Here is a 21851-nt window from a genome sequence, read left to right as displayed (position 1 = left end):
AGGGTTCAACTACAGTCCAGACCGAAGTTAATTGGTAGTAGGCTAGTGTCTGTAGCGGCTTAATACAATGTGGTGTTCAATATGGACTAGGTCCCGGGGTTTTTCTGCATATGCGGTTTCCTCGTTAACAAAATTCTGGTGTCTGTGTTATTTTTTTTCCGCATTATATTTTGTTATATAATTGAAATATCACAGATTGTGCGTTAAGATCAATCAATTAGAATATCCAACCTTGGGTTGTTGATTTACATTGATTGACACTTGAACATTGGTCTTTGGTACCATATATTCCTCGTATATTCAATCGGGCTCGCAGATTTCTATTTGCTTATTGCGGATTGAATTAAGAGTTAGAGATATTAAACTCTTTGATATACTTTATTCTAGATTGAGTCTGACTGTTTGATTCTCTAGAAAGTACATTGGAGTAAGTCTTCTCAGATTGCCAAACGAATTGTTGGGTGTGCTTGTTAGACCCCCGCATTTTCAAAAGTGTTTCCGGACAATGCAAAGCAAAGAGACATTCGTCTAATTGGTCCTTTCTTCTTCTTTTTCAATTGTGGGTGAAGACTGGACTTAAATGATCCAAGCATCTCAAAATTAAGATTACTGCTTTGGACTTTTTACTAATAGATACTTGATCATCCATTAATAGTTTGACACTCTTTTGTTTTTGGATTCTGGTGTTAAGCAAGTGAAGTTTTTAAGACTTTTGCTTTATAACGTTGAGCTTTTCTTTGGATTGAATAATTTCTTCAAGAATTAATTACATATTTAATGTTGGGTATGATAGTGATTTATCTATTTTCACTTCTCTTCTCGGTTGTTATATTGGTCAACTTCCTATTGTCTATGTGGATCTTTCTTTAGAAATCAAGTATAAAGGTGTTGCTAAGAGGGATAAAGTCAATCGGAAATCTAATAAGATATTAATAGGTTGGAAAACTCTTTTTTCATAGGTATGGTAAAATCACTTTAATAAAAGGATATATCTTACGGAATATTCCTATCTATCATAGATTTTTTTTTGATATGCCCTCATTTGTTGTTAAAATTTTGAAAAGTTGACTTTATTTGAAAGGACAATAAGAGTGACTACAAATTTCATTTGGTAAATGAGATTTTAGTTGCAATCATATGGATCAGGGTGGATTAGGTATCAAGAAAAGTAAGTGCACGAATAATACCTTGTTATGTAAATGTGTTGGAGCATGGCTCGGTTGAACCCACCAAGCGTTGGTATGTCAAGTTTGATTGTCATATTTTAGTGAATCAAAATTCATGTTAAGAGTCGCTTGATTATGTACTAGAGTAAACTTCGTATAGGTTAGATTGAAAGTATTAGGATATGAGACATTACAAGTATTGCGAAGTCTTGAAGATGTGAAGAAGCAAGGAGCTACAACGACAACAATCATCCTTCCACTTGAGGTTAGTGATATTTGACTTGAACTGTTTCATTCCCTAATGTATCTTTCAAGTCATGCATATTGAAAACATAACTGCGAAGTATATTTGAACTCTAGATAGACATAGTATTAAGGAATACAATACGAGCTTTATTGCTTAACTATTAAACTTTGTAGATAAGACGTCGCCATAATCATTTGAATGTTATTGTGATTATGTATGGGTATGAGGTGAGGATTTCATCCTAGGGAACAATGTTTACATGTGTTCTAAGGAAGTAAGTTCATAAACTTGTTTGTGAACCGAAAAGGAAATTGCCAGGTGTTATTGGTTTTGTTATTCATTGCATATCTTATGAACAACCAATATGTGTGATTGAGTATAACCGCTCACAACTTGTTTGTGTTCTTGGTAGAATTATTCACAAAGGCCTGACTTATGTATTGGTATGACTTCTATTAGTGAAACCGATCTTAAGTAATCACCTGAGATGGTATGATCGGGTTTGTGTTTTGTCTGACCAAATATGGGAAAGGGGAACCGATCCTAGTAAGAGGTGCAGTACATCACAAAGGGGAACCGATCCTTGTATGGGGTGCGACAAGGTTTATAGCAGAAAGGGGAACCGATCCTATGGAAATGTGCAACACGTTTTTAGGCAAAGGGGAACCGATCCTATGGACACGTGCAACAAATATAAGTTAGATACCATATATATGTGGGGAACCGATCCTAGTACCTAGTCAATCGAATTTTGGAAAGCTAGTGTGACTATGCACAATACTCACATGGAGGTAGAACCGAACTTGTTTTGGTAGAACCGTTAAACCCATGATTGTGATTGAATGTTGGTTTGATCAATCACATAGTTCTTGAAAGTTAGATGAACCAATTATAAGCTTGTTTGGAAGTGTGGTAAATCGGTTTCAAGGTTGTAAGTGTGAAAGAGAACTTACAAAGTAAGGTAAGGATGTCGACATACTTTGAACGTGTGATGTGAATGTTTATTTCTTTAATTGTTCAAGATATTCCTTAACGGCTAAGGGAAGAGAATCCCAGGATCGAAACATAAGTAAATTAAGAATCTTTTAATTAAGGTTATTAATTTCATTTTGTAGAGAAATTCCAGAATTAGTAATGTGCATTTACTAATTAGAATTTCCGAGAGATTTCGATCATTATTTTTGGACAGAGCATTTCCAGGAATTATGAAAACCGAATTTTCGCTTTAATGAATATCTTGAGAATATTTTCAGTTTTGGAAATTCCTTGGTGTCCAAACTTCCTTGTGTATAAATACTTGAAGTTTGCCTTTCTAGCAAACTAATCCTTCATAACAACAGATTTTCTCTTTTGTTGTTGGTACTGGTGTAGCCGCCTATTCGGAGAGCAGAGTAACCTAATTAGGCGAAATCTCTTACGGTCGATCAGTTTAAAGTCTTCTTTGGGATTGAGAAGCTCAATCGTGTACCGTTGGTGGGAAACTAGATAACTGCGGTTTATCTTTTGTTTTCGATTGATTTGATTGACTACTGGTGGTTGAAATCTGATTGCACCTAGTTTGTTTATTCTTGAGAATCTTCTCTTCTGATATAAGATTCACTCAAACTAGTTCAGAGTTTCGACAGGGATCTTTAGACTGTTGTGAGTTCTAAAGACGATCTTGTGATAATCCATTGTTAACAGACTCCGTTCTGTGCGTGATTGATCACAAGAGATTCAAGTGATTGTGTGCAGGTTTTTATTGAATATTTAAGAAGATTTGAAGACAAAGAAGATATTGAAGATCTGACTTGGGTTTTATAATCTTTGGTGTGCACAATACTTGTTTTGGTAAAAGAGGATCCAGTTAATAATCGGTTTATCCTTGTGGTAGATTGGATTGATTAATTGAGTAGATCGACATCAACACAATTCTTTGGAATAAGAGTGTTGTTGGCTTAATCTTAAAAGATTACTTCGGTAATTGAACATAAGATAGATCTAAGGACCTGACGAAGGAGTTTATGTAGAGATAAACGGAAGAGCCTTTGTCCGACTCATATCACTTGGTTGAATAGAGTTGATACCAAACAGATTTATTGTTCCTTTACTGTTTGGAATACGAACCAAAGGAATTGTTCCAAGTACATGACTTATTTATAAGTTGGAGGCGTGGGAATACAGACGGAACTAGGTGAACTATAGGTTTAGTTGCTTGGTCTCAACTATACGAAGTTAGGTATAATTTTGTGTGGCGGCTTAATCCTGAGAGTATTCAATTCTGGACAAGGTCTCGTGGTTTTTCTGCATTTGCAGTTTCCTCGTCAACAAAATCTTGTTGTGTCATTTACTTTATATTTCCACATTATAATTGTTTTATCATAGTTAAAGTAAATCACACAAACGTTAATTCCTATTTACTTGATAAGCGATCCTATTGTGTTTGGTTAAGTCCGAACCTTTTATCAAGTAAACATACTTCGTTGTTGTATTGTCTCGATCTCGTATCCATAGACGATCACACGAAGTGTGAACCGATTAGTTGTATTGTCTCGACTCAGTCCATAGACAATCACTTTCGGAGAAAGGACTTATAGGTAGGAAAAGTTTTAGCTCGAGGTATATATGGGTACCCTTGCATTTTCAATTGGTATCAGAGCATGCAAACACGAAAACATCTAACAAACACGAAATACTTGACAGGAAACTTATACTTCTTCAACATACAATGGTAAAAATTTTGAAGGAAGTTCCGTGTCTTAAAGAACTGAAAGATCATTCCGCAGTGGAAAGACGAATTATACCACATCCCGATAAGATCAACTCAAAGGAATCAGAGGAAAGAGTTGATAGTCGCTTCTGTAAAAAGGTTCCTCCGCACCCATATCGAAACAGTTCTGGTTTTGATGAGGAACGACTCCAGAAGTAAGGGAAACAACGAATCTCTGCCAAAAGAAACAATCAGGAATTTCCGATAGTTGTTTCAGATGATCACACTAATGTGAATAATAAGGAAGTCCTTAGAATGAGAAAATATTATGAAAATCTCATTGAAAGAATTAAGAGAGATTTAGTTATCTCCGAGAATTCTCACATTAGTACATTTTCTCCACAAGATCATATCTCTAGAGTTAGAAAAGATCATCATCTTGGGAGAAAATATTTTGGGCAGAAATTTCCTAAAAGAAACATGAACTATGTTTCTGATATTCATTGTAAGCTGGAAAGAGCTTACTCCGATACAACTTAGTTGTATCATATGATGTGCATCCTCATCCTTTCGTGCTCATGATCTTGGATGGGAAATGCAAAATAAAACAGGATCACATGTATTTTGTGTAGTTGTTTATCAGAAAAATTTATGTGACAGTATATGGGTTGCTGTGAATCCATGGTAGTCTAAAAATATTCATGTTTAACATGATTTTCCAAAAATAGGTGTTATTTGGAATTTTCGTATTTTTAACAATCCTTCCAACTTGAGAAATTCGGACTAAGGAAACAAAATATATTCTTTTATATTTTCGGATTTTCCAGAGGTCTTTTGGTCCGAAAGTTGTCTCTTTTAAAAGGTGAAACTTTCTCTTGTCTGTATTCGGAAACCCTGAGCAATCCTTTTATATCATTCATAACCGAGCATGCTTCCAGTAACTCGCAGTGTCTCAAAGGCTAATAAGGAGGAAGCTCAAAAGGTTAAGGATTGTCGAGGAATCAATACAGAGAGGAAGAAAAGGGCATATCTAATATCATGTCTGATTATGACTCTGATAGTTCAGTTGGATCACAAGATGAGTCATGCCTGTTGGCTTACAACCTACAAGATCCAACCAAAACCAAGTGGATTCATTCCGACAGTATGATAGATTATATCCAAGGTTTTGAGGAACTAAGAACCAATTTCATTACAACGGTTCGGAATCAAGATTGTCTCAAAGATAAGATTGAGGAGACAAAATATGATATTGCTAATATGAAGATTCAAGTCGAAAAACTTGAGAAACAAGAAGTGGTTGATGACAAGTCCCTTGAGACATGCCTTAAGAGTTTGAACACTGAAGAGACCTCAGTGAACAACAAGAGCACCACTAGAGATTAAGTTATATATTGTAATACTTAATCTAGATTAATAGACATCAATTTTTGATTTCTTTCATTGATTGTATTGGTCTATTATGAATAAAACTATTATGTAAAATTATTTGATTGGTAATTTTTCTTGTGATAGTTTTCGGTTTACATAGCCTGTGCTTGAATGCTTTTATCTTATTGCTATGTATGTTTATGGGATGTTTGATTTCGGTTTTACTACCTTAATATTCGATCTCATATATTGTGAAGCCTTATGGTTTGGGTGACCATACCCAGGTGTTTGCAACGTTTTTATTTTCTGTTGTGCAACTTATATTAGAGTTGCAATCATTTATCCGTTGCTCATCTAACTAATCCGTTGCACAAATTCATGTATACCAAAAAGAAAATAAAGAAAAAGGACATGATCGTACTTAATTTAAAGGATTGAGGGTTTAAATGTCTATTATACGATACCTTCTAATATTATCCTTGATTCTTTTTTTTATCCTCTATTTTCTTTTTCGAGTCTCTCTCTCGGGATAGGCATTTTTTTTCTCTTCCTTCTCGTTTTGCTTATCTTCATTGCAAACCATCCAGATCTCTTAAAATTGAACATAATCAGTCAAAAATTAAAGCTGTCTTATGTGAAATCAAACCGAATTTGTGAGATCTGTTGAACTAAATCTGATTTGTGAAATGGGTTTTGATAAGATTGAGGTCAAAGCTATTTTCTTTTATCTCTTTTCAGATGGGGGTTTAAATTCAAACTGATTTGTGAGATCTCTTTAACTCATCTCACAAATCAAAACCCATCTTTCATAAATCTTCGGATTTCATTTTAAATTCTAGAAATGATTTTGTCCTTCAAAAACCCTAGCAAACTATTTTCTCTATTTTAACGAATTTAGTTTTTGAGTTTAATTACTTTATATCTTCACATTTGATTATATGGATTTTATGATTTTGGTATTTATAATTAGGAAGAATCATTTAAGTTTAGGATTTATATGGTTCTTTTTCATTTGCATGTTCTTCTGGTTTTTTCTAATAGAATCTAATCCTTAGATATGAGATTTGTGGGGTTTGAGCTAATCTGGTTATTTCGTTTTTTCTTGTGGATTCCTATGTCGTAAGCCTGATTTCTTGGTGGTGTATAATTATTCTAATACAGATCCAGAAGTTGGAAAGTGAGATCTAATACATATCACTAAAAGTGGTTAAGCCTCAATAGCTGATGCTTCCGTTGTTGATATGCAACAGGTAAACTTGATTTTTCAATACGCATTAGCTTATATCAAGTTTTTTGGTTACTTTGCAAAGCAGATGGTGATGTTGTATAAATGCAAAATGGGTAGGAACTTGCCATATCCAGGATTCACTTATTTTTCATTAGCTTATTATCATCTTCTTATTTCTGAATGTCTAATGTCATTACTCATCTGCTACTGCATCAATGCAAAATGGGTAGGGACTTGCTGTATCAATCTATTTTTATCGTTTTTAACAATGTTCAATCTCTAATCTCTTAAATGGGTTTTCTCTAGCCTAAGGTTGATCCACAAATGGAAGTGTTAGATGGGGATTCAAAAGGTTTAGTCAAGATCAAGCCATTCATTGGGAATCTCAATGAACACCATTTTTATTCCTAGTATGCTTGTCCAAGATATTAGTCAAAAGGTTTAGTCAAGATATTGACTGTAGTTGCCATTAATACCAACCAGCAGAAAGAACACTATTTCCTACTAAGAGGTTTGTTATTTGTCCAGTATTTTGCTTAACACAATTTCTTGTTTGATGTAATATTTGATACTACAGAGTGATTTATGTGGTTAATGGCTGGTTTAGGTGTCATTCTAAACCTGACTTTACTTTTCGGTGAGAGTCTTTCACGGAGGAAACAAGGGCACAAGTACTGGAGAGGTATAATATTTGTTCAGAATACTTTTCGAGTTACAGCTAATGGTATCTGTCTTTTTTTACCTATGAGAAGGTATATCCTATGACCCAGCTCTTTATTCTTAGTTTTATCTGTTTGCAATTTTCAGGGGAGATGAGTTTTGGAGTCTTGACAAAGATAGATATCATGGATAAGGGTATTGACGTTTTTGATGTAAGTATGATTTACTGCCCTGCAGTTCTTCGTTGTATTCTTGTGTCCTAATGTCTGGAGATGTTTGATCTTTTGTAAGTATTCAAACTACAAAGTGGAAAGAGATGTTCCAACTTCTGAATATGATACAGGGTATTGTTTAAGAATTTGAATTGTTCTTGGATTGGTTGACAGGCTAGTGTATGGCTGACATTCTTGGGGTATGTTGTGGTTCTCATGATGATGTGAAATGTTGTAGGCACAGAAACCCTCAAATGTGGAGATCGTGGAGGAAACAGAGAGATTGCTGGGTTCATCATCAGAACTTCTCGGAAGTCTGAAATGTGGACATCTTCCAACATCAGTTTAGAGCTCCAAAATCTGAGTGGCAGAAACCAAAAGGAAAGAAAACAAAAATGAAAACCAGTAGACCCTAGCCATGGTGATGACCCACTCTCTCTTTCGCTCTTTACTGTTTTTATTTGTTGAGTGTAGTTCTTGTAATGGTTTGGGATAATATAAGTTACCTACTTCTTTTATTTTATGTAGCTTCTGCTATCCAATAAAGGTCCCATGAACTTTAGATAGACCCAAGATGCGAAGTGCTGTAATGGAATCCACTTTTCACAAGTGTAGGTTTATCTCCCGTGAAAATAAATAAGAATTGGGCTTATTTGATTCAGTGAGATTTTGCAATTAAATTTTTTATTTTCCTTTAAACTTTGATATATCTTATTTCTAGGTATTAGCAAATCATTGTGAGTACCAAAGCTCCCTCTTTGTGGATATCTGGGCAGCAAGAGAGCTCATGCCAAGCATGCTTGGGAGTTCTGCAAAGTTGATTCTGTACGAACTACCCATTTTCTGTATGGCTTTTCTTCTTGGACTCCTTCAATTGTTTGTGTTCAACTTCCCCGCAGTCTGCAATCAAAACTCCATGATCCAGCTCTGCACCAGTATTACACAAGGTAACGAAAAGGTTCCGATTCATTTTCTTGTTCTGTTCTGTACCAAAAAAAAAAAAAAAAAATTTGTTAAGCTTGTCTAATTCAGGACCAACAAAGAAACTAGAATTCATTTTCTTCAATGCTTTGACTCGAAATATTCAAAGATATTTTACTTAGTTTGTTTATTTTAATTGTCATGAATATTAGAGCACCCTATCTTGTTCAGTTTTCGTCATGTTCGTATGCCTATCTCCATCTTATAATTTTTCACCCATTGAAATAGTTTTCGTTGTACATGTCATCCTCCACTGATTATCCAATTTTTTTATTGAGTATTGACAGGTCATGGAGAAGGTGTTTGCTTTGTTGCTCGCCGAGTTCTGGAAATTGGGGGCGAAAATCATATTCGCGAACTTCCTCGAACATTATTATTGACACCAGAAAGATCTATTATTCGCGGAGTTATTGAAGAATCCATTTTGTAAGTTACTCCAGCAATCCATTATTTAACTTATATGGATTACTTAAATTGATCACATATTTAACTTATATGTCATCCTTGCTTAAATTTTATCCTAGGTGCTGGGACATTTTCGAACAACCTATGCCAACACGGATTTCATTAAAAACCTGTTAATTAACTTGACTGATTGACTCTGGAATATGTAGTCGTTCTTTGTTGATTTGCTATGTTTTGGCTAATCGTGTTGTTTTCTTTTCTGCTTTTCGTCTTGTTCATTCATGGGTGTTGAATATAATTTCAGTAGAACCTAGAAGTAGAGGTCTGAAACATATTTAGACAGGCAGTTGTATTCAGTCAATGGCAGTAGCAGTTTGTTTTTATTAGTTGGTAATTTAAAGTATTGTTAACGAAGGTGCCAGATGTCAGCATTGTTGACTTATGATCACTAATCAGAAAGCTTAACTTGAATTCGTCTTTCTAGCTTCAATTGCCATATTTGGATTTAACCTAGTGGTAACTCTTTTTTTGCAGGTATATGGATATATACTTGATCCGCCTTTTCATTTATGAAAACTGTGGCCCCTCATGCACAAGTATGTATTTCTTACTTCTACGCTACTTTTATTCATTGGTTCCGTCCACAATCTATATGTATGAACTACTCTCTAAAATTTGAATAAAATTGCCAGGAACTCCCATAACATCATATAAGCCTTGTATTGTGCCATCATCATATACACTTCCTTGTTCTCTGTGTTTCATCTTTGGTAATTAGTTAGGGTTATCTTAATGTATCTCATGAGCTATCTTTGGTGAATCTTCAAGTTAATTTGTTTTCTCTTCATGTTATAGCAGCATGGTCAGTTGGTTGAAACTTGGGCAAGTCTTGTAGTGTGTTAACATCAAACACACTCCTACTATTTTCTTGTTGATCTAATCATTAAAACTTGGACCAAGTACTGTGAAGATATTTGGAGCAACAATCTAATAACAATAGCTTTAATTATAGCAATTCTTTTATGTTGCGGAATGGAATTTTATCTGTGTTGCAACAATACGTCAAAACTTCTTTTTTCGGCGTATCAATACGTATTGTATGGATACGTGTATCCAATACGTCCAATACGGCCAATACCAACTGTATAATCCTTTTTTTCAGTTAAAATACCAAAAGTTGGATAAGAAGCAACAACTGTCCATATATTTCTTTAGTACTAATAAAAGTTAGATATTTATCACCAGCTGTCATCACCCCCTCCAGTCAATACTTATCCCAAACTTTCTCCTCCTCTTAATCTCAACACTTATCTGATTACCTCTAACTCTCTCTGTTTTATCTCCTCCAAAACCAGTAGAATACCCAAACCCTATTTATCCCAGATACTGATATACAACTATGAGCAAGAAAAGAAAAGACGCAAATCTCAACACCCCCTTTGGAATTATGTTGAAAAACAAGGAAAAAGTGACGAAGGTGGTGGAAACAATAAAATCCAGTGCACAATATGTAACTATATATTCTTTGGTTCTTATACTCGGGTGAAAGCCCATCTTCTTCGTATAGAAGGACAAGGTGTTAAGATATGTGAGGGCATAGATCCTGATAGTTTTGAGGAATTGAAGAAGTTATCAGAAGATGTATGTATTTTGTTATTTTTCTATCTCATATATAATATATATATATTTTAAGACTACAGATTAATATTGAGTATTCCGTATCGCCGTATTACCATTTTTTTGCTGGTGTATCCTAGTAACGTATTGGTATCTTGTATCGGATACCGTATCCGTATCGTTGCAACACAGAATTTTATTGTGCATACTGAAACTAAGTTGGTAATGTTGTAAAAAGTTGGAAGGATGAGTGATTGTGTTATCAGGTCAGGGTTATACATTATTTGTAATACTGGAATTTCGGAAATACAATACCTATTGTAAATTAATTTTTTTTAGTTTTTTTTAATACAATACCTATTGTAAATTATTTTTTTTAATTCTGGTAAAATAATTTCATATTGATGAAACCCTAAACCAGAGAAAACCTTAGAGAAACCTTAAACCACTAAGGATTCGCCGGTAAACCACCTTCCCTAACTTCCCAACATCACCACCATCATCTCGATGGGTTAGGGTGGTGTGGGGGAGTTTTCCGTTTTTTGTTTGTTTTTTTCGTTAGGTTTTTCTACGCTGTTTTTCCCCTCTCGTGAAGCCAGTGCTCTACGCTGTTTTAGTTTTCTGATTGTATAGTTTTTCTACTCAATTTTCTGCGTTTGAGTAACGTCTGATACTGTAAGAACTGCATGTTCTTCAGAACTGAGATACTTCTATGTTTGAGCTGTAATTGTTTGGTCTATCGCCTGAATGATGCATACTGGCAAGGGTGTTATGCTCTGCCCCTTCAAGGATTTCCACGGATGCCCAGATGGGGGAATTGGGAGTAAGGGATTTGTACGTTCAATTCCCCATCGTAAGAGACCGCACTTCTGCAACATGGAGAGGAAGAATGCAATACAACAGGCCATCAGTTGCGACTTGGGTATGTTTGTGGGTTTAGAGAACACGCTGAGGACATTGAAGCAATGGATGTGCTTCGATTGTATGAGTATACAGGCCTGGAGTAGGGCGTGCAAACACGGAGACAAGGAGGTTAGGCCTGTAACAGTTGCAGGTGAGGTAGTCGAAACAATCATAGGGGTACCACGGCCTGGCTCAGTTCCACTCCCGCTGAATAGTGACATCGATCTTAATGCTGAGACGTTAGACGCAGTCTTTCGAGCTCCTATTCGCACTGTTAAAAGTATTCCAAGAGGGTGTAGGTTGGCTTTCTCCCATGCTTTCAAGGCTGCACTTCTAAGGGTTGCGGCAGAACCTACACTCACCAGCAATTGGGTTCGTTTGCTGCTTCTTCCTCGATGTACGCTGCAAGTTTTCAGACCACAGGGTAGAGCGGAGTGCAGGTCAGGGAATCGCAAAGCTACGCAGCAGACACAAATATTGCGAGCACTGGCAACTTGGGGTGAAAGTGGTGGAACGCAACAGCTTGTTAAGGAAGTCCTGAAGATACCACAACCTGGAGGGTTTAGAGGCCTTGATGCTGATGATAAAGAGATAGACAACAAGCTAACAAATGTTTCAACTTGCTTACGAAAAGTGGCAGATGGGCACTTTACTGCTGCGGTCAAAGCCATTAGTTCTTCGGGGGTAGCACCAAACAATGCGGAGACACGGAAAGCGCTTGAAGATAAACATCCAGCCATGCCTCCTCCACGTAAGCCAACCATTCCGCTGCATGAGACACCTCTGTTAGCTGAAGAAGGGACTGTCTTAAGTTGTATTAAGTCGTTTCCCGAAGGAATTTCATGCGGAAAAGATGGCCTTAGGGCACAACATTTGTTGGATGCTTTTTGTGGAGAAGGGTCCTCTATTGCTGCTGATTTAGTCACGGAAATAACAAGGGTGGTCAATTTGTGGTTGAGTGGTAGATGCCCACTTAATCTTGCGGAGTTCATTGCATCAGCACTCTTGACATCACTTCTTAAACCAGAAAAAAGCATCCAACCTATCGCTGTTGGGACGATTTGGCGTCGTCTTGTGTCCAAGGTAGCTATGAAGGGAGTTAGGAAAGACATGGCAGCCTACTTGCAGGATTTCCAGTTCGGTGTAGGTGTCTCAGGTGGTGCTGAGGCAATTCTACACGCTGTGAACAGGTATGTTGGTAAACATCATACAGATGCTAGCCTTACCATGTTAACTGTGGACTTTACAAATGCTTTTAATTTAGTCGACCGAACAACCATGCTTCTTGAGGTGCGTAAGTTATGTCCATCTATCTCGTCGTGGGTGGAATACTTGTATGGACAACCTGCAAGATTGTATGTGGGAGACTATTATATTTATTCGTCTACAGGAGTACAACAAGGGAATCCTTTGGGGCCACTGTTATTTTCTTTGGTGCTTCATCATCTTATAGCAAAGATAAATGAACAGTGCACACTATCTCTACAGGCGTGGTACCTTTATGATGGTACTATTATTGGTGACACTGTAGAAGTGGCCAAGGCACTCACGATTGTCCAGACAGAAGGGTCTGAGCTGGGTCTTATATTGAACATTAAGAAAACATAAATTTTCTGGCCTTCCTGTGATGGAAGAAAGGTAAGAGATGGAATGTTTCCTACTCTCTCCAGGCCATGTGACGGGGTCAAACTATTGGGTGGTGCGGTTAGCCTTGATGATGGATTTGTGAAGGGACTTGCCATTAAGAGAGCTGAGAAGGCAGTAGACTTAATGCAAGTTTTATCCAAGCTTCGAGATCCTCAGAGCGAATTGTTACTCCTTCGTGCATGTATGGGCATCTCCAAGCTGCTCTTTGGGCTTCGTATTTGCTGTCCAGAATACACCACAGAAGCGGTAGATATTTTTGATAGAGGATTGAGGGAGGTGGTAGAGGGTATCGTGGTTTGAGGAGGTCCTTTTTTTGGGGATCTACAGTGGAGGTTATCCACCCTACCTATTAGATGTGGAGGTCTAGGCTTATACACTGCTAAAGAGGCGTCATATTATGCCTTTCTTGCATCACGTGTGCAATCCTGGGGTCTACAAGATCATATATTAAGGGATGGTGGAGTGGAGGGAATGGATGACAATTTTCATAAGGCTTTGGAGTCATTACAAGCGACTCTTCCTGATTATGACTTTAACATCTTTACTAGTAAGGACACCGCCCCCCTTAAAGCACAAAGTAACCTGACGAGTGCTCTTTTTGGTAAAGTGGTTAAAGACATGGATCGAGATTACGAGTTGTCAGACAGGCAGAAAGCGGTTTTTGGTTGTCTACGAGCAGCGCATGCCCAAGACTTCCTCCTAGCAATTCCGATTGAGGGCCTTGGAAAGAAGATGTCGCCTGTGGAGTACCGATCCATCCTTAAGTACAGGTTAATGATCCCTTTATACCCTTCTGATTCACGCTGCCCTGCTTCCTTCACAGGATGCTTAGACGCATATGGAGAACATGCAGTCCATTGTAAGGTAGATCCTGGTTTTAAGTATAGACATGATCATGTGAGAGATACCTTATATGATGTGTTATGGCGAGCGAGTATTTCAGCAAAGAAGGAAGCGCCTGTCAACTTTTTGACAAACCCACTGGAGGGGAGATCCACACTCAGGCCAGCGGATGTGCTTATTTTTGGATGGGCTAATGGAAAACACGCATGTGTCGACCTCACGGGGGTTTCTTCGTTAGTAGGCATTGGATATGGTTCATTTACAGTCGGCCAAGCAGCGTTGAGGGCTGCCTCAGGTAAGATAGCGAAGCATGAAAAAGCATGTAGCAATAATGAGCACGCTTTTATCCCCTTTGCTTTTGATACTTTTGGTTTCTTAGCTCCAGAGGCGGTTGGACTCCTCAAAAGAGTCCAGAAAGTCATGCACAGTAATGTCATGACCCCTGGTTCGAGAGAGTTTGTTTTTAAAAGGATAGACTTTTCAATTCAAAAAGGGCTTGCGGGGCAGCTTGTTGCTCGCTTTCCTACTATGTAAGAACTCTTTTATTGAGTAAACTAATTAATAATGACGTAAAAAAAAGAAGAATATTGATGAAAAAAGAAAAAAAAATTCTGGTAATAAATTTTGCAACGTATATAGATGTTGCTTAAATTATTTTTTACGTTGTATTATACCAAATTAAAGCAACGGATGAATTAACGCCTGAAACGTTGCTTTAATTAATTTAAGCGACGAATATAAATGTTACAAATAATTTGTGACGCCGTGTGGGCAACGTCCATAAGCGTTGCTGAAATTATTAGCAACAGAAATAAACGTGGTAAATTTCAGTTTTTGGTGTAATGAATTGGTTTAGCAGGATTAAGTTCTATCCCATGTTGGTAGGATTTATCAAAGAATCATGAGGGGTTCTGGTAGAAACAATATGTGCAAAAGTCACAATATGCTAAATCGGTTTTGGTTTAGCATAAAAACATATGTGTTTCGACGGTTTTCAATTCTTGCTTGCAATTGTTAAAACCGGTTTTCAACCTTTCTCTGGTAAAGGTTGAGGGTTGTTGTTATTCTTTTGTTTTGGCATAAGGATGACAACGTGATGATATTTCGATATCAATTCTCCCTGGACGAAGATGCAAACATATTGGAGAAGTGGATGCGAAATTTGAGGTAACAATCTTGTTAGTTAATTGTTTTCCTGTTTAAGAAAAGCCTGAGTCTATATTGTATATATTTGTTGCTTTTTCTTAACAAAATTTCGGTACAATTGATATTTATTCCATGATGTGTGTGTGGATGTGTGATTCAATTGGTTCCGGTTGAGAAAAACTATTGTTATCTTGCTTTATTGTGTGGTATCAATTGTTTAGGCTTACAAAATTTCGGTACAATTGATGTTGTGTGTGATTCAATTGGTTCCGTTTAAGAAAAACTATTGTTATCTTGCTTTTGTATGGTATCAATTGTTTAGGCTTACTAAATTTCGATGCAATTGCGGTGCTTTTAATGTCTATGTTGTTTCAATTGCTTCCGGTTGAGGTGAATAATTATGCAAGTTGATTTATTTTGGTTTGTATGAATTATTTATGGCTTAACGAAATAAAAAAGTATACGGGATGAGTTGTTTAGTCCAATTCGATTCCGGATAAGAGAAACTAAGTTAATTCTGATCATAGTTAGACTTATCGAAGTGAGGTTTCGGTTATTCAAGTCTAATTGAATGCCTTAACAAGAAATGCTAGTTAACTAACCTAGTACTTGTCTTGTTTAAAATTGAAAGGTCTAAGTTTATGGATAATTAGAACCTGATGAGAAAAATAGAGTTCATCTTGATTTTGGTCTTATCGAATTTAGCGGTTGTTTTTGAACAATCAGTTTAGCAACGTAACTAAAGTGCATAGTTGATTTTTGGTTTGCTAAACTAAATTGGAAAAATTATTTCGGACAATTGTATCCTTGATAACGTATCAAAATAAAACTACTTGTAGTTTGGTTTTGATATTGGTTATCAGAACATGATGTGTGGAACCCTCGTGCCTAACTCTACAGGTTTGCAAGTCTATTTTGAGATTTGTAAGATTCTTTTCGTGTTGTCCTTTATTTTTTCGTTTCTTTGTCATTTTGTGACAAAAAAGGAGAGAAATATATGGAGTAAACAGGTGATACTGGCATTGATTTTATATTGATTGGTATCGCTAAGGAAAAGAACAATGGTGCTTGAACGTTTATCTAACGAAAGAGTGAAAGCACAGACTAAGGGGGAGTAACATGTCATATGAATTGGTATAACAAAGACGTGCGGATTGAATATCTACCTATCTTCCTTAGGGGGAGTATTAGCTTTGTTATTATAATGTCAACAACGACATTTTCAAGGATTGAATGGAAGTAGTTTGAGTGTGTTGTTGAATCGGGAATCAAGCGGATGTGTAATGAATTCTTGTAATTTGTTTATCCATATGATGTAAGATTTTTGTCACTAAAATTGACAAAGGGGGAGATTGTTAGAGCATGGCTCGGTTGAACCCACCAAGCGTTGGTATGTCATGTTTGGTTGTCATATTTTAGTGAATCAAAACTCATGTTAAGAGTCGCTTGATTATGTACTAGAGTCAACTTCGTATATGTTAGCTTGAAAGTATTAGGATATGAGACATTACAATTATTGCGAAGTCTTGAAGATGTGAAGAAGCAAGAAGCTACAACGACAACAATCATCCTTCCACTTGAGGTTAGTGATATTTGACTTGAACTGTTTTATTCCCTAACGTATCTTTCAAGTCATGCATATTGAAAACATAACTATGAAGCATATCTGAACTCTAGATAGACATAGTATTAAGGAATACAATACGAGGTTTATTCCTTAACCATTAAACTTTGTAGATAAGACATCGCCATAATCATTTGAATGCTATTGTGATTATGTATTGGTATGAGGTGAGGATTTCATCCTAGGGAACAATGTTTACATGTGTTTTAAGGAAGTAAGTTCATAAACTTGTTTGTGAACCGAAAAGGAAATTTCCAGGTGTTATTGGTTTTGTTATTCATTTCATATCTTATGAACAACCAATATGTGTGATTGAGTATAACCGCTCACAACTTGTTTGTGTTCTTGGTAGAACTATTCACAAAGGCCTGACTTATGTATTGGTATGACTTTTATTAGTGAAACCGATCTTAAGTAATCACCTGAGATTGTATGATCGGGTTTGTGTTTTGTCTGACCAAATATGGGAAAGGGGAACCGATCCTAGTAAGAGGTGCAGTACATCACAAAGGGGGATGGATCCTTGTATGGGGTGCAGCAAGGTTTATAGCAGAAAGGGGAACCGATCTTATGGACATGTGCAACACGTTTTTAGGCAAAGGGTAACCGATCCTATGGACATGTGCAACACATATAAGTTAGATACCATATATATGTGGGGAACCGATCCTAGTACCTAATCGACCGAATTTTGGAAAGCTAGTGTGGCTATGCACAGTACTCACATGGAGGTAGAACCGAAACTTGTTTTGGTAGAACCGTTAAACCTATGATTGTGATTGAATGTTGGTTTGATCAATCTCATAGTTCTTGAAAGTCATATGAACCAATTCTAAACTTGTTTGGAAGTGTGGCAAATCGGTTTCAAGGTTGTAAATGTGAAAGAGAACTTACAAAGTAAGGATGTCGACATACTTTGAACATGTGCTGTGAATGTTTATTTCTTTAATTGTTCAAAGATATTCTTTAACGGCTAAGGGAAGAGAATCCCAGGATCGAAACATAAGTAAGTTAAAAATCTTTTAATTAAGGTTATTAATTTCATTTTGTAGAGAAATTCCAGAATTAGTAATGTGCATTTACTAATTAGATTTTCCGAGAGATTTCGATCATTATTTTTGGACAGAGTATTTCCAGGAATTATGAAAACCGAATTTGTGCTTTAATGAATATCTTGAGAATATTTTCGGTTTTGGAAATTCCTTGGTGTCCAAACTTCCTTGTGTATAAATACTTGAAGTTTTCCTTTCTAGCAAACTAATCCTTCGTAACAACAGACTTCCTCTTTTGTTGTTGTTAGTGGTGTAGCCGCCTATTCGGAGAGAAGAATAACCTAATTAGGCGAAATCTCTTACGGCCGCTCGGTTTAAAGTCTTCTTTGGGATTGAGAAGCTCTAGCATGTACTGTTGGTGGGAAACTAGATAATTGCGGTTTATATTTTGTTTTCGTTTGATTTGATTGACTAACGGTGGTTGAAATCTGATTACACCTAGTTTGTTTATTCTTGAGAATCTTCTCTTCTTATATAAGATTCACTCAAACTAGTTCAGAGTGTCGACATGCATCTTTAGACTGTTGTGAGTTCTAAAGACGATCTTGTGATAATCCATTGTTAACAGATTCCGTTCTGTGTGTGATTGATCACAAGAGATTCAAGTGATTGTGTGCAGGTTTTTATTGAAGATTTAAGAAAATTTGAGGACAAAGAAGATATTGAAGATCTGACTTGGGTTTTATAATCTTTGGTGTGCACAATACTTTTTTTGGTAAAACAGGATCCAATTAATAATCGGTTTATCCTTGTGGTAGATTGGATTGATTAATTGGGTAGATCGACATCAACACAATTATTTGGATTAAGAGTGTTATTGGCTTAATCTTAAACGATTACTTCGGTAATTGAACATAAGATAGATCTAAGGACCTGATGAAGGAGTTTATGTTAAGATAAACGGAAGAGCCTTTGTCCGACTCATATCACTTGGTTGAATAGAGTTGATACCAAATAGATTTGTTGCTCCTTTACTGTTTGGAATACGAATCAAAGGAATTGTTCCAAGTACGTGACTTATTTATAAGTTGGAGGCGTGGGAATACAGGCGGAACTAGGTGAACTATAGGTTTAGTTGCTTGGTCCCAACTATACGAAGTTAGGTGTAATTTTGTGTAGCGGCTTAATCCTGAGAGTATTCAATTCTGGACAAGGTCCCGGGGTTTTTCTGTATTTACGGTTTCCTCGTTAACAAAATCTTGTTGTGTCATTTACTTTATATTTTCGTGTTATAATTGTTTTATTATAATTAAAGTAAATCGCACAAATGTTAATTCATATTTACTTGATAAGAAATCCTATTGTATTTGGTTAAGTCCGAACCTTTGTCTCAAGTAAACATACTTCGTTGTTGTATTGTCTCGATCTCGTATCCATAGACGATCACACGAAGTGTGAACCAATTAGTTATATTGTCTCGACTCAGTCCATAGACAGTCACTTTCGGAGAAAGGACTTATAGGTAGTAAAAGTTTTAGCTTGAGGTATATTTGGGTACCCTCGCCTTTTCAATTGGTATCAGAGCAGGCAAACGCGAAAAGATTTAACAATCTGTGTTTGGTGCGATCCAACCTATAAGAATTGAATCTAATGTCTGATTCAGTTAACGTTATGCAAGAGTCTGGATACTCAAAAGTTGAAGAAGTTACTACTTCGTTGACTCATGACCCTGGAGTTACGAAAACATCTATGTCTATCTCTAATGAAAGAGAAGATGCTGATAAAGAGTTGGTAAAACTCTTAAAGCCTATACAATCTCTGTGTTCTAAAGTACTTATTTCAAAGATAGAGTCAAATCTTCTTAAATAGGAGATCATAGAAAAAGACATTCAACTGAATTGTATAGCCAAAGAGAAAATGGATCTCGCTGTCAAACTAGAAGCTCTTGGTAAATCTCTTACAGATAAAGAGACACGTCCTATGATTCTGACTAATGATGTTGTTGTGATTTCTTCTGATAAGGAAACTAAAAGTCCTTGCTCGACTTTTACATATTGTGAAAAAAAGGTTTAATCATATCTGAAAAAGATCAAGATGATGGTAGTTTTCCCAACTACATCAAGTTAGAAGAGGATGAGAAATCAACTTCTAGATCTACTGATGATCAAACGAAATCTTGTCCAAAGGAAACTTTGAACCGATTTCGTGGTGATTGTAAGGAATACAATTTTCAGTCACTTGTCAGGAAACTTATACTTCTTCAACATACAGTGGTAAAATTTTTGAAGGAAGTTTCGTGTCTTAAAAAACTGAAAGATCATTCCTTTGTGGAAACACAAATGATACCACATCCCGATAATATCAACTCAAAGGAGTCAGAGGAAAGAGTTGATAATTGCTTTTATAAAAAGGTTCCTCCGCACCCATATCGAAACAGTTCTGGTTTTGATGAGGAACGACTCCATAAGGAAGGGAAAGAGTGAATCTCTGCCAAAAGAAACAATCAGGAATTTCCGATAGTTGTTTCAGATGATCACACTAATGTGAATAATAAGGAAGTCCTTAGAATGAGAAAATCTTATGAAAATCTCATTGAAAGAATTAAGAGAGATTTAGCTATCTCCGAGAATTCTAACATTAGTACATTTTATCCACATGATCATATCTATAGAGTTAGAAAAGATCATCGTCTTGGGAGAAAAATATTCTGGGCAGAAATTCCCTAAAAGAAACATGAACTATGTTTCTGATATTCACTGTAAGCTGGAAAGAGCTTACTCCGATACAACTTAGTTGTATCATATGTTGTGCATTCTCATCCTTTCGTGCTCATGATATTGGATGGGAAATGCACAATAAAACAGGATCACATGTATTTTGTGTAGTTGTTTATCAGAAAAATTTATGTGACAGTATATGGGTTGTTGTGAATCCATGGTAGTCTTAATATGTTCATGTTTAACATGATTTTCCAAAAATAGGTGTTATTTGGAATTTTCGTATTTTTAACAATCCTTCCAACTTGAGAAATTCGGACTAAGGAAACGAAATATATTCTTTTATATTTTAGGATTTTCCAGAGGTCTTTTGGTCCGAAAGTTATCTCTTTTAAAAGGAGAAACTTTCTCTTGTTTGTATTCGGAAACCCTGAGCAATCCTTTTATATTCATTCATACCCGAGCATGCCTCCAGTAACTCGCAGTGTCTCAAAGGCTAATAAGGAGGAAGCTCAAAAGGTTAAGGATTGTCGAGGAATCAATACATAGAGGAAGAAAAAGGGCATATCTAATATCATGTCTGATTATGACTCTGATAGTTCAGTTGGATCAAAAGATGAGTCATGCCTGTTGGCTTACAACCTACAAGATCCAACCAAAACCAAGTGGATTCATTCCGACAGTATGATAGATTATATCCAAGGTTTTGAGGAACTAAGAACCAATCTCATTACAACGGTTCGGAATCAAGATTGGCTCAAAAATAAGATTGAGGAGACAAAAGCTGATATTGCTAATATGAAGATTCAAGTCGAAAAACTTGAGAAACAAGAAGTGGTTGCTGCCAAGTCCCTTGAGACATGCCTTAAGAGTTTGAACACTGAAGAGACCTCAGTGAACAACAAGAGCACCATTAGAGATTAAGTTATATACTGTAACACTTAATCTAGATTAATAGACATCAATTTTTGATTTCTTTCATTGATTGTATTAGTCTATTATGATTATTTGATTGGTAATTTTTCTTGTGATAGTTTTCGGTTTACATAGCCTGTGCTTGAATGCTTTTATCTTATTGCTATGCATGTTTATGGGATGTTTGATTTCGGTTTTACTACCTTAATATTCGATCTCATATATTGTGAACCCTTATGGTTTGGGTGACTTTTTGGTTTAGCAGGATTAAGTTCTAGCCCATGTTGGTAGGCTTTATCAAAGAATCATGAAGGGTTCTGGTAGAAACAATATGTGAAAAAGTCACAATATGTTGAATCGGCTTTGGTTTAGCATAAAAGCATATGTGTTTCGACGGTTTTCAACTCTTGCTTGCAATTGTTAAAACCGGTTTTCAACCTTTCTCTGGTAAAGGTTGAGGGTTCTTGTTATTCTTTTGTATTGGCATA

The 21851-nt window shown here is 36.2% G+C and overlaps 1 long non-coding RNA gene across 5 annotated transcripts; it reads left to right on the top strand.

Annotated features, from left to right (window-relative positions):
• The first annotated feature begins 5981 nt into the window (after positions 1 to 5981).
• On the top strand, positions 5982 to 10903 carry LOC113357139. 5 transcript variants are annotated; one of them, XR_003363511.1, is made up of 10 exons: positions 5982 to 6723; positions 7008 to 7212; positions 7309 to 7383; positions 7509 to 7573; positions 7812 to 7994; positions 8102 to 8184; positions 8295 to 8520; positions 8842 to 8980; positions 9494 to 9555; positions 9818 to 10903. It is a non-coding gene; the product is annotated as an uncharacterized LOC113357139 (long non-coding RNA). The 5 variants fall into 5 exon arrangements; XR_003363510.1 differs by having other exon boundaries at positions 9815 to 10903; XR_003363512.1 differs by having other exon boundaries at positions 9652 to 10903.
• Positions 10904 to 21851: the final 10948 nt, after the last annotated feature.

The sequence above is a fragment of the Papaver somniferum genome, chromosome 3 (genome assembly GCF_003573695.1).
Source record: "Papaver somniferum cultivar HN1 chromosome 3, ASM357369v1, whole genome shotgun sequence".
Taxonomy (NCBI): domain Eukaryota; kingdom Viridiplantae; phylum Streptophyta; class Magnoliopsida; order Ranunculales; family Papaveraceae; genus Papaver; species Papaver somniferum.
Note: the sequence above shows the minus strand (reverse complement) of the source record. Positions and strands in the feature narration are given on the sequence as shown.